At 31.3% G+C, this 14,395-nt stretch overlaps 1 pseudogene across 1 annotated transcript; it reads left to right on the top strand.

The window, feature by feature from the left end:
• Positions 1-398: 398 nt before the first annotated feature.
• LOC143620310 (uncharacterized) lies at positions 399-8,149 on the top strand (annotated as a pseudogene). The gene is made up of 8 exons (XR_013151320.1): positions 399-1,042; positions 4,780-5,043; positions 5,433-5,937; positions 6,445-6,525; positions 6,605-6,804; positions 7,556-7,668; positions 7,764-7,904; positions 7,975-8,149. The product of XR_013151320.1 is annotated as an uncharacterized LOC143620310 (transcript).
• Positions 8,150-14,395: the final 6,246 nt, after the last annotated feature.

Genomic DNA, 14,395 nt, shown 5'->3' with positions numbered 1-14,395 from the left:
CAAAAACAAGATTCTAAATACAGCTAATTAAACACAGTATGAATTGAAATGAGATTCTAATTGCATCAAATCCTGCTAACCAAACAAATTAAGAAACGAAATTCACCACTGAAATAATCTTTCTTTCAAAGCCTAGACCAAGTTTTTCACTCAAATGTATATATAACTATATAAGCCAATCTTATAAATATTAATCACAGCTTTAGTTTCATTTCTTCAAGTGTAAAATCAAAATGTGATATTTGAACCATCATGCTTCTCCTACACCATGCACAACGTCCAAATTACCAAAAAGCCCTTGAGATGAATTTGGAATTTTGTTTAGAGATATTTTTGTTGTAGTAAGGATATTCGAAACAAGGTTATGGTATATATTGAGTTCAAAAAATCTTATCTTCCCTTATTTCTTGACTGGTCTAAACTTCATCTCTTTCAAATCTTGAAAGCTAGCTAGCAACCCAACCCTAACACTTATCTTCATAAAACCAAAACACAATGTCTTCCACTTTAGTCCCCTCAACTTCTCTAAATAGCAACATTCATATTAATCATAACTTCCCATCATCATGTTCAATATCTACACCTAAAACCCCTCCTCAAATTATTCCCATTCTCCATTCCTTCAAAACTAACTCTCATGTCACCCAAATCTTCCACCACTGCAAACTACAATGAACTCGGGTTGGACGAAGAAATTGGACAAATCAAAAGGCTTCAAAACGGGTCGGATGTCCGTGGGGTGGCCGTGGAAGGGGAGCCGGGTAGGAAGGTGAACCTTACACCGCCGGCAGCGGAAGCTATAGCTGAGAGTTTTGGAGAGTGGGTGATAAATGGATTGGTGAAGGAGAAAGGAAGACAAGTGGAAGATGTCAGGGTTTCGCTCGGGCGGGACCCACGGATATCGGGTGCATCTTTGAGTGTGGCAATATTTTCGGGTTTGGGTCGGGCTGGTTGCGTAACGTATCATATGGGACTAGCGACGACACCGGCATGTTTCATGAGCACAGTGTTGCCACCATTTTCATATGATGCTTCCATAATGGTACGTGTGTTCGCTTATTCCATTTTCATAATAAATTAATTTGCATGTGAATAATATAATGAAAGTAATACTATATTTGAAAACTTTTAATGCATATCATACTATTATAGATCATTTCATTTTCGGAAGTAAGTGAAAATTATATAGTGGTTATGTGTAAATAGTTCTTTTTAAGAGAATTTGTTTAAAAAAAATATTTATATGATTCTCCATCTTTATTTCTATAATTTTATTAAAAAATTATAATTTTTCTTTCTTATTTCTATAATTTTGTCATTACATTTATTTTTTCACATTCACTCAAAGTCACTTTAAAACAGTCTTAAAAAGTTATTGAGTGTGAAAAGTGTTTTTTCCAAATTTACTCATGCAATTTCTTCTCTCTCATTCATTTACAATCACTCGCAACCACTAACAATTACTCCATAAGATATAGAGAACACACTCATATTTATTAAGGAGCTGTTGTGAATACTCTTAAAAGATTAAATTAAATAGTGTTCACTGCTTTTACTTTATATATTATTACTAGCTTGAGTTACAAGTAATACACGAGTAATTGATAAAACTTAAGACACTACATACCCGGGGTAATCAATATAGTTATCAATTGTTAATAGACTTACATAGTGCTGTAAACGAACCGAATCTAACCGTAAAAATATTTTATATACTTGTTTGTATGTAGAGTAGAATATATTTTCTTATAAAACTTTAAAATTTCATACAATATCCGTTTCAATATATAGTTAAATAATTAGTTTATATATATATACACACACACACATACATATATATATATATGGTAAAGATCCTAAGAGAACCCTTTGTAAATTAAGAACTTTGAGAACCATTTTGGACCACTAAAAACACCTTTAAAAAATATTTAAAAAAATCATAAAACAAAAAATAATAAAAATTTTAAAAAAGTAAAAAAACCAAAATTCTTATATTTCATTCCGTGTTCATTAAAAAAATGACAAAAATAAAAAAAATTAAAAAAAAACATCGTATTATACACATATGTATAGTTTTATATAATCTTTAGTTACGTAATATACACATATGTATAGTATCATTTATCTTAAATTATACACATGTGTACAAAAAAATCATGTAAATGTACATATATGTATATAGTATACATATGTGCATATAATTTAGCTAAACCGAGTTTTTTTTTTATAAAACCGGGATGATAAAATAAGAATTTTGGTTTTTTACTTTTTTGATTTTTGTGTTTTTTTTATTTTATGATATTTTTATTTTTGGGTTTTTGTGGTTCAAAATGGTTCTCATAGTTCTCAATTTCAAAAAGGTTCTCTCATGATCCTGATCATATATATATATATACACACACACATACATATATATAGGGTAAGGATCCTAAAAGAACCCTTTGCAAATTGAGAACTTTGATAACCATTTTGGATTACTAAAAACACCTTTAAAAAAAATATTTAAAAAAATCATAAAACATAATAAAAATTTTAAAAAGGTAAAAAAAACAAAAGTCTTATATTTCATTCCGGTTTCATTAAAAAAATAAAAAATAGAAAAAAAAATAAAAAAAACGTTGTATTATACACATATGTATACTTTTATTTAATATTTAGTTACGTAATATACACATATGTACAACATCATTTATCTTAAATTATACACATGTGTACAAAAAAACATGTAAATGTACATATATGTATATATTATACATATGTGTATATAATTTAGCTAAACCGAGTTTTTTTTTATAAAACCCGGATGATAAAATAAGAATTTTGGTTTTTTTACTTTTTTGATTTTTTTGTTTTATTTTATTTTATGATTTTTTTTATTTTTGAGTTTGTTGTGGTCCAAAATGGTTCTCATGGTTCTCAATTTCAAAAAGGTTCTCTCATGATCCTGATCCTAAGCAAAAAACATTAACTAAAAAAATGAAACAAACAAAAGCAAAAAGAAAAAAAAATACAATTGATAAGTATGATGTCATCAAGTGACCCAATCAAAATTTAGCGACACCAATCACTTTGTATCATATAAGAATTAACCCAATTTGAAATATTACACGCTTATTAGTCTTTTCTTCTCATTTTTTAAGTCCATTACTTACCTATTTATTTTCTGACCATATATGTACAAGTGTACAACCTATTATCACACTTTTGTAACAAGCCCATTAGAGCATCATGATAATGATAATGTGGTGTTATGGGTGATTTTTAGGACTTTTTTCATATCATTAACTTTTATCCAATGTTTTTAGACATAACCCGAACGTTTTATCAGGTCAAAGGTCGGACCGATTTGGGAGTATGGACCGGTCTTTGACCCGGATGACGTCATAAATAATTTAAATATATATTATATATATATATATATATATATATATATATATATATATATATATTAATAATTCATATACATATAAAAAATAATAATAACCAAAGATAAACATAATAACAAACTTTAATGTTTATCTATGTTTTATACATTGTTTTTAAATATATATGATATATGCTTGATCGATGGAAACATTAATGAAGTTTGGTTGATTGGCTCATCGGTAACTATTAAAGTTTCTATCTCTGAAACGTCCCAAGTTCGAATCCCTGCATGCACATTTCATTTTGAATTTAATGACAAAATTGGGTTTACCGGTTCACCCACCGGGTCAATCGGTCGGACCGGTCCGAGCCGACCGTCGACCCGCAAAACCAGTCGGGTTTTTCAAAACGGCCCAAATATACCTACCCGACCCGGTATAGAGACCGGGTCCCAGTCGGACTGGTCCGACCGGTCAGGCCGAATCGGGTTTCAAAACACTGCTTTTATCTATTGTGAAAGGTGTCTTTAGAAAGCACTTTTTGCACAAGTTTTTCCAAAAAACTAGAAAACAAGGCTTTTTTGTAGATGGTGGGCAGGGGGTGTTGAACAAAAACAAAAAAATGCAAAAGATGATGATGACGTGACAATTTTTTTATATGTGTTTATAATTTTTAACTAAATGAGTTTTGAGTTTTTTAAAGAATGACGTTTATTAAATGTGACAACTAAATAACAAGGTTTTTTTTTAATGTTTTTGTCTCATTAGAATCAATTTGTTTTGAGAAGGGAAACACTATTATTGTACTAAGGGGTGTTTGGGAATCCTTATTTTTAAATGGGGGTAAAAATAAGAAATCCCAACCACCGCTAAATATATTGTATGATGAAGAAATGGAAATATTATTTTTGTAGTCTATTAATTTTTTACTTTTTTTTTGTTCTAATAAAGTACCTCGCTATGTGCATGACTGAGAAATTTACATAGAACTAAATTACTTCCATGGAAAATTCCTAAAATGTGCACTTTGACTAATTGATTTTCAAGATCGTCCAACAAAATCTAAATGACTATGGCAAATACGTCGAACCGACCAAATTTGAGTGTGATCCAACCACATTTGTGTGTGAAGTGACCAAACATTTGTGTGTGAACTGACCAAATTATTTTGTGAGTTCCAAGTAAATTATTTGTGAGGACCGACGTAATTCGTATTTATTTGTGAGCACCGTCAGAATTTGTAATTTTAGACATTATAATATAAAAAAAATAAGACATAAAAGTAACATAAATTTTATATTAATAAAATAAAAATTAATTAGATAACATGGTTATCCTTGCATCAAAATTATTATTGATTTGATGGTAATATTGAATTTTATGCTGGCAGTATTTAGTTAACTTAAAATTATAGATGACAGCTTCTCACTTGCCATACACACGAAATGGTCTTAAATTTTTTACAAAAAAAGGAGGACTAACATCTTCGGAGGTTGAAGAAATATGCGACAAAGCTGCTTTTAAGTACGTCAATCAGTTAACGAAAGTGTCAACTTTACTCAGAACGACTCCTACACGAGTCGATTTCATGAGTGTTTACGCAAAACATCTTCGAGACATCATCAAGGAGAGGGTGAATCATCCACAACATTATGACACTCCTCTTGAAGGCTTTCAGGTACTTGTATACCTTCATAACAAAAACATAAGAAAAGAAAATAACCTAATTCATGTAAATGTCTTAGATGTTTAGATGTGTGGCACTATTTAATTAATTATTTTACCTAAAGAATTATAAATATAAAAACTAAAGATAGAGCATTAGAGTGGGTGAATTACTATACTATACTATCTAAGAACCAATGTTTGGTTTGGGAAAATGGATATAATATATACCTCGGGTATCATCTAATACCATACACCCCGTGAAAAATTTTAAAGCTAATTTCAATGCCAGTCACATATCCAATTAATATGTGTTCCATTACCCGTCTCCAATGTTTCACGTTAATTTACTAGTATGTAGTTAGATTCGGGTTCATTTATCATTCCTATTTGAATTTACAGATAATAGTGAACGCTGGAAATGGGTCAGGGGGGTTCTTTACGTTTGATGTATTAGACAAGTTAGGTGCAGACACATTTGGCTCTTTAAACCTAACACCAGACGGTATGTTTCCAAACCATATCCCTAACCCTGAGGACAAGGTGGCAATGTCTGTAACACGAGCCGCTGTGCTCGAGTCATCGGCTGATCTCGGCATTGTTTTCGATACCGATGTGGACCGTAGTGGAGTTGTGGACAAAGAAGGAAACCCCATAAATGGTGACAAGTTGATTGCACTTATGGCTGCCATTGTCTTAAAGGAACATCCTGGTGCGACCATCGTGACCGATGCTCGAACCAGTATGGCTTTGACGCGGTTTATTACTGATCGTGGCGGCCAACATTGTTTGTATCGTGTCGGTTACCGGAATGTTATTGACAAGGGTGTTCAGCTTAATGAAGACGGTGTTAATGCACAACTTATGATGGAAACATCTGGTCATGGTGCTCTTAAAGAAAATTACTGTAGTTTTTTCTTTTTTTACATTCCCATACAAAATTTTATTGAAAATCGAACTTTTATTTAAATAACAGAGGGGCCGGCGTTCTGTGCAAGAAACCGAAAAAACTGATCCACCAACTGAAAAAAACTATGTTTTGGTTCTATGTTTTTGTAAAAACTTAACCAAACTTCTAGATTTTTATTTTTCTTTTTATTTTTCTATATCTTATTCTAAGTAATTTATAAGAATTTAATAAATATGTAACTCAAATGTTTTTGGTAAAATGTATATTAATCAATTAATTAGTAATTAACAAGGTTATTTATACCTAAATTCATTATTTTCGGCCAACTTCTTTTTTCGGCCTAAAATTTCCAAGATTAAATGGCAAACACCGAAAAACCCAAAAATGAACCGAAACCAAGACGAAAACCGAAACCAAACGGTTTCAAAGTTTTGGTTTTTGGTTTGATTTTAACTCAAAACCGACCCAACCCGAACCATGCATATTGTCCCTAAAACAACGTATTTACAATACTAAACTTTGAATACAACTTAGTTTTCAATAATTTTTTTATTGAAATTCAACAAAAAATAAACAAAACCACGTGTTCAGGCTAATTTTAAATATAGTATTGTCAGTAAATCAAATATCAAATTAAATCATTGCTATATATTGTGTTGTGTAGGTGCATATATGGTGGTAAAGATCATTATAGAGATGGTAAGAATGAAACTAGAGGGGTCAAATGAAGGAATTGGAAGTTTGATAAAAGATCTTGAAGAGCCATTAGAATCAGTAGAACTAAGAATGGACATACTTTCCGAGCCTAAACATGCCAAGGCTCGAGCCATTGAGATCATTGAGACATTCAAAACCTACATAGAGGTAACAAAAATCCATACCTTCAAACAAATGTTATCCAAATGTATGTATTATAGGTATTCATTATGACATTATCAGTTAGCAATATGTAAAGGCACAAAATGTCAATTTAACCGGTTAAAGTAAAGTTTATGTTCATTTCACCAGTTTTTTTCTATAATGTTCACTCTTAATTTTGTCTACCAGACACCTTTAATTAATCATTAATCGACGAAATTTTCAACAAACAAGATCACTCCATTTGTCATTTTTACGTTAAACCAACCAACTTTTCTTAGAAAACCGTATGGCCGGACGAGATTTCTGCACTTCTTGTCTATGTCGGTCCGCCGGATTTTAGGCCGACTGACAGGGGTGTCCCCGACGAGTCTTTTTCCTATTTATTATTAAAAACCGTTGCCGCCTTAATTTAAAATTTTCCGTCAGACACAAGCAAAATCTTGTCGTTTTTAATCCAAAAAAACGTCGGATGTCGAAAAATCATGTCAGACATCAACAAAATCTCGTCGAACGCCAGAAAAATCTATTCGGCAGCACTAATATTTGAAAAAAAAAAATCCCTTCGACTCGACAGTAACTCGATACATGGCAGAAATTGACTGGCTAAAATTCTCGTCAAGTTAATGATTAAAAGTTGTGGTTTCTACGTGATTTTGTGCGGACATTTATGGAAAATGTGGCTCAAGTGGGCATTTTCTTTATTTTAATTAACTAGTTAAATGCTTTTTTCATACGTAAATCTACATGCCTACAGGAAGGGAGACTAGCAGGATGGGAGCTAGATGCTTGTGGAGATTGTTGGGTAAGTGACGGTTGCCTCGTTGATTCCAACGACACTCCTGCTCCTGTTGATGCTCAAATGTACAGGTATAAGTTAATGTTCCTAGGATTAGTAACGAATTATATAACTCCGGCTTGTATGTGATAGTTTATTTTGATATAACCTTGACATATATGTTTAGGGCTAAGGTTTCAAACGACGAAAGTGGACAATATGGATGGATACACATTAGACAAAGTATTCATAACCCAAATATAGCAGTTAATATGCAGTCATCTGTGCCTGGTGGTTGCTTATCAATGGCTCAAGTTTTCTTAGATAAGTAAGTCTTCGTATCTGCAGCATTAATACATAGATAGTCTTACTAAATTTGGAATTTGTGATCATTTCAGGTTTCTTCTTGCAAGTGGAATGGATAAGGATCTTGACTTCTCGCAGGTCGACAAGTATGCTAAGAATGGAAACATGAGTTAGTTAGTCAGTTGGTTTCTGTTTTTGGAAACTTAGAACCTAAGAAATACACAATGTTTATGGGTGTATAGTGGGCTTATTTATATTTTAAATAAATAAATTAATTAAAAAGAATCAACGGATTCATACATGATACATACATACATAATTATGCTTATATGTATACTAAAATTGTTAAATAAAGAATGAATAATAGTTGGTATTCTGGTCTAATGGCTTGAAATCTATATGATTTCAGGCTCGAAACATGTACGGAACGTCAAAATAAGTATCAACTTTCGCTAACCAAAATATTGTGTTGATCAATTCCTCATGGTGATAATAGAATACATGAATAATATGATAAACATATAATTATATATGTACATGTTATAGCATGGAGAGTACTAACTGCATCGGAGAATGATGTAAACGACATAGTTGTCAGGTTAATCGAGTTCCCCTTTAGGGTGTATAGTTAAGGATGGTGTTAGGGTTCTTGAGAGGAACCCGGTTTAGGTGAGAGGAGGTACACAAAATTGTATGTGTGTGAGATTAGGTTATGATGTTATTATTCTCTCTATATATATGCACCCAAGGGGAAACCCTTTATTAGTTAATTATAGTTAATATGGCACATCAACAATTACCAAACTAATATATAATAAGATATAATTAATATTTTGATCTATTATAATATAAATGATATAATGGTCATATATAAATATATATTATTATATATTATTCTTACATTCTCCCACTTGGCCGAGTAATCATTTATTATGAGTATTAGATAAGCCTGATCAGGAGTTAACACTCATTTTAGCTTTAAACTTAAAACTGGAGTAGAGAAATACAGTCATTGAATTGAACATCAGCTCAAGACCCCCCATTAATCATATTGCAGTCCTTATTTAAAACCCAAGTAGTTATGATCAAAAATTTTCAAGTAGGCCCTTCAAACGTTTGATTTGTATAATAATTTGTCTATATGTCATTATGCAAGCAGAACATATTAAGAGACATAAAAAATCAAAACTGATGAGGAAAATTAATAGTTAATCATTCATAGTACGATATGCAGTTGTACATGGTCATTAATAAACCCCTCATGATTATAAGCTCTTTCATAATTCTTATGGGTAATAGACCTTTAGTTATAGGATCCTTAAGCATATCATGAATGCATTCGATATGAAAATTTAGATGCCTCAATTCGTTCATAAACGAATAATTAATTTCATATCAAAATTTAATGCAACACCTCTCAAACTGTTATTGTTTGAGAAAACATGGTAGCTGACTTTATCACAATTAGTCTTCAATATATAATTTATCTGGAGTTTAATAAAACTTATGAGTCCACTAATAAATATTCAACAACATTTATTGACAACAACGTTGTAATTAATCAACATATTATGTCGTTATGACTTAGGTCGTTGTTATTAGTTCATTATGACTCCTCCATGAGATAGATTTGTGTACTGACATAAGAATATATCCCGAAAATTACATTTTCTTATCTCTGAATATGACAAAGTTTAGAGTAATCTACCGGTTTGAATCCTCGCTTCTTCTTTTAAATTATAGTCTTTCGTTTATTTTAAAGATATTTTAATACTCTTTTAGATGTTTCACATTAATCTAGACATATCTAGTGTGTTGCAATTTTGAGTAATATCTGAACGAGTATAGACTTGAACCTACATAAGGCTTCTACTTAATGAAGCATAAGATAATAATCTCAATGATACTATTATCCTCTAAATAGAGCAATATTGTTTGTTACATGTGTAAGGGCCCATTTAAGATAAAACTTATAGAACAAAACTAACGTTCCCTTAGGTCTATCTCAGATTGTTATGATATCTATTATGTAAGGGATATCTCGGAGATCTATCACATCAAAGTATGTACGAACAATGCTTTGACTTATGTAACATATACTTGTCAGAAGAATGTCATCTATATAAGTACAAGTTTGTTTTTAGTTACTCCCACTCATCTTAAGGTATATACAGTAATCCACTAGGTTTTTCATGAAAATAATTGTATAAAGATTTCATCACATTTTGATGTTTGCATTAACCCATATATGGATTTTATTGACTTATAGACTAAATGTTCTTTAACCTTCAATTTATAACTTTTAGGTTGTGTTATGAACATATAAATATATAAGCCGATTGTTAGGGAAAGTTGTTTTAATGTTCATCTAATGTAGCTCTTAACTTTTATAAGCTATTAGAACAATAATGATCCTTAAAGAAATCTTTTGTAATATAGATAAAAAGATTCTTTGATAATTGGTTTATCCTTGAATATAACCTTTAACAATCAATCGTGATTCTTACTATCTTAACATTTCGTATTGGAGTTTAGTTTAGTTATGAACACTCTTAGGTGATTCAACCAAATCTCAAAACGTTAGCTTGACTTATGGAGTCAGTTATGATTGATGCTAATGGTTTAATTATAAGGGGTAGGATCATTAAACTTTCCAACATTCATTTCAAAATTAGTTAGGAAGGTTGCATAATCATCAATTTTAGTAGGTTTTAAAACCTAGATGGCCTCCTGAGTTAATTATTGGGTGATTTTAAAAGTCTCGGTTTAAGGATTAGCTCTTGGTGTGGTTGCTATCATTTTCAGGATTCTAAGTGTGTAAGAGTTGGTACAGTATGGTGTACAAGAGATGTAATTGGAGTTAAATTTGGAGTAAAATTTAATGACTCTCTTCCCTCTGCCTCTTGTACTTTTGTGAAGTCATTATAAAGACTTTTACTGCTCCCACTGACCTTAGAAACCTTTAGGAAATTAGCATGCTTATGGTCAATATTTATAGACCAATAGATTCTAACAGAGAAACAAGTTAATAATATAAGTTATTGGAGTTTCTCTTGATGATGATTAGTTTAGTAAGAAATCTGAATTTGCCCACTTTAAGCAACAATGAAACTTTTATAAGAGTAATTGTAAATTCTAAAGAGATAAGTTTTGATAGAATAGTGTTGTGATGGAGCAGTGTCTTGTACAAGAGGTGTAATTGAGATAATATAAAGTTTTCACTCCCCACCTCTTGCAAATCTTGTAAGTTATGATTGAGACACTTAAGGCTCCCACTAATCATTAATATCTCTAAAAAAACTACATAAGGAGTTTCAATGATGTACGTGATGTGGGAATTTCTCATATATATGTTAGACTTGACTTGATTTCATTAACGTCCAGATGTCATAATAAACTTAGGGACATATTTAGAAGAAATAATATTATGTATATATGAATGGATCTCTTTAAAACCATGGACCATAGAAGTCAGATTAGATACAAGCAAATAGCTTTTTAAATAATAAAAGAATTATGTCTGAATATTCTGTTTTAAAAAAAGTCTATGAATGTCAGTAAAATACAACTTACGGTGGACCCATACTTATTCCTTAAGCCAAGTAATGTTTAGGGAATCTAACACATGATTAAAATCACTAAGAATGATATTAGATAAAATTCACCCTCATCAACCATGCCATGATTTCTCATGAAATTTGGTTTTAATGAATGAAATTTGCAAGTCTCATTTGTCTTTTGTTAAATTCTTATTTGCATGATAACAAAAGTTGTGAAAGTACGTAGTATCATCTAATTCTATTTTATAAATGTTTCAATCCAGATATTGATAATAAATAACAAGAGAGTTTTAGGTTAGAGTGACTTTATGTTGGCTATGCAAACCTCACAACTGTCAGAATGTAGGTTAAGTATTGATACTAAATTCTGATTAATCTCCAGAATATCTAAGGTATCACAAAACATAATTAAAAAACAGTCTATTATGGTTATAATAGTCTTAACATTTATATTTTGTCACCGGCACTCATGCTAGTTATTTGTTGATATCGGTAAAGAAACTTATAGAACTAAACTCAACATATAATGTGTTAATTGGAATATTAGAATTAACATACTTAAATATCATTAATATACAACTATCAATTTTAGCCTGTTGTTCTTTTGAATTTTGAATAATCATGTTGCTTATGCCTAATCTAATGACATATTTTTGCAATAAGACTTCTCCTTAGAGAACTGAAAGCTGAAAGTAATACTTGTATTTTGTCTATGAACCTTAGAATTATCCTCTTTTAGGTTTTAGTGGTAGTGAGTTGAATAACATTTTATTTTCCAATACCGGATGTTTCTTTTCTTGTACATATGTTGCTGATCAACACACTAATTTTCCTTTGTTACTTCTGACTGTTATAGTTGATTCTTATGGCACCAAATTGTACTATTGAAAATTTTAGAATGGAATGTACTAGAAAATTGTACTTATTTTCATATGTGAGCCCTTAATTATATGGGTCATGTATTGTACATTATGAAGTATTCAGTATTGCCATTTAACCTTATAGTTTGAATTTAGAAGGAATCCATGCATCTTAGAAGTTATTTTGATTAGTCTTAGGAAAAACTAAATCTACAATAACTCTATTGATAACATTTGTTTAAATAAGTTCTTGATTATCATTATCATAAAACACATTATGATTGACTCATCCCATTTGTTATTCTCTAGTTTTTAATAGAATGATTATTATTAGAAAGAGCAGTAGTATAGTCGTATCATGTCTTAAGATATAATTAAAACTGAGAAGATCTAAATATTATTGAAACTCTTTATGATGTAAAACGTATATTAAGTTTTATTATTAGAGTGGATGATTTGGATGAGATAGTTATTTATAGAAGAAAATTATAGTGAGTAATGTTATGGAATATTAAATAATACATATTAAATTTATGATCATTAATGTGAGGATCATTATATTTTACTGAATATGTGTAAAGCTCCGTTACCGGGGCCCTACATTTGGTGTTGGATTTACTCATAAGCACAGTTCTAAATATCAGAGTTAATTAAAACATTCGTAGAATATAAAAACTTTCATAAAACATTTCATAACAAACCATAACTTGTCTTAAAAAAACATCTCGTCTTTCAAAATAAACAAAACATTAAACTTAAACGTCTTGAGTCTTCCGATGCCAGCCTCTTATTCAATGCCACGTGTCCCTTCAAGCGAGCTGCCTCATTCTACTCACCTGCGTGCATACTAAAAGTCAGCTACGCTGAGTGAGTTATAGTTAATCACATAGCGTACAATACATTTATAACTACATACTTTCGTTTATAATATACTTACTTACCTTTGCACTTTCTTTTTTTCATATACTTACCTTACGTTTTAAAGAGCATTACGCCCTATAACCTTCGCATATATTATTAGGGTATGCAACCCTTTAACCTTCGCATATATTATTAGGGTATGCAACCCTTTAACATTCACATATACTATTAGGGTATGCAACCCTTTATCCTTCGCATATATTATTAGGGTATTCAACCCTTTAGCCTTCGCATATATTATTAGGGTATGCAACCCTTTAACCTTACCTTACCTTTCATTATCATATCCATACAATTAATACCATACACAACATAATCGTACATACTCCCTTATTCACATACACATATCATACGTACTACACTATACTTACCTTAACAATACGTGCAATACCCGAAGGTCGTTCACGTACTGTCAAGCATACATACATAACTATCACAATCGTCAATAAGACATACACTTACCATTTAAGGTAAGTGTATTAACATTCACATCGAGTATGCACACAGCCCCGAAAACATAACAAGTAAATGGGGCTAAAAACTCACCTGAACACGATTACGTTCACCGTTAATTGTTATTCCTTTCTTGAGCTGTGCACGGCTAACTGTATAACAATTACACGTATCAATCATCTATCGCTATCTATATCGTGTTTCTAGTTCAATTATAACCCACAACGAACGGGGATCCGGGGGCAGCGCCCCTGGTAGCGAGGTTCTAGGGGCGGCAGCCCCTAGCGGGGTCCAAGGGGCATAGCCCCTGGCTAGGGTTAAGCTGCTGGGGTTAATGAAAAATTTTATTTTCATTAACTGTGTTAACACATTTTCCATTAGGATTTTAATTTATTTTCTTAATTCGTTAACTCACTCCTCATAACGAGTTAAGTCTGATTCGCTATCTGATTCGTCATCTTATCATGCCTTGATTCGTTCTCTGGTTTGTTACCTTATATTTAAGAGCGGACATAAAAGTAAGCGAACTTAACTTAAGAGAACTTAACTTAAGCGAACTTAACTTGAGCGAACTTAACTTAAGCGAACTTATCATCAGGCGAACTTGTATGAGGCGAAGTTCACAGTAGGCGAACTTGTTCAGCGAACATATTGGTAAGAGAAGTTATCTACAGTAGCGACGGGTTTTGATTTTAACCCCATAAACATCTTTTTTCAAC

The sequence above is a fragment of the Bidens hawaiensis genome, unplaced genomic scaffold, assembly GCF_021521415.1.
Source record: "Bidens hawaiensis isolate Kalapana, Puna unplaced genomic scaffold, B.hawaiensis_p1.1 tig00000296_1, whole genome shotgun sequence".
NCBI lineage: Eukaryota > Viridiplantae > Streptophyta > Magnoliopsida > Asterales > Asteraceae > Bidens > Bidens hawaiensis.
This window is presented reverse-complemented; position numbering and strand designations above follow the sequence as displayed.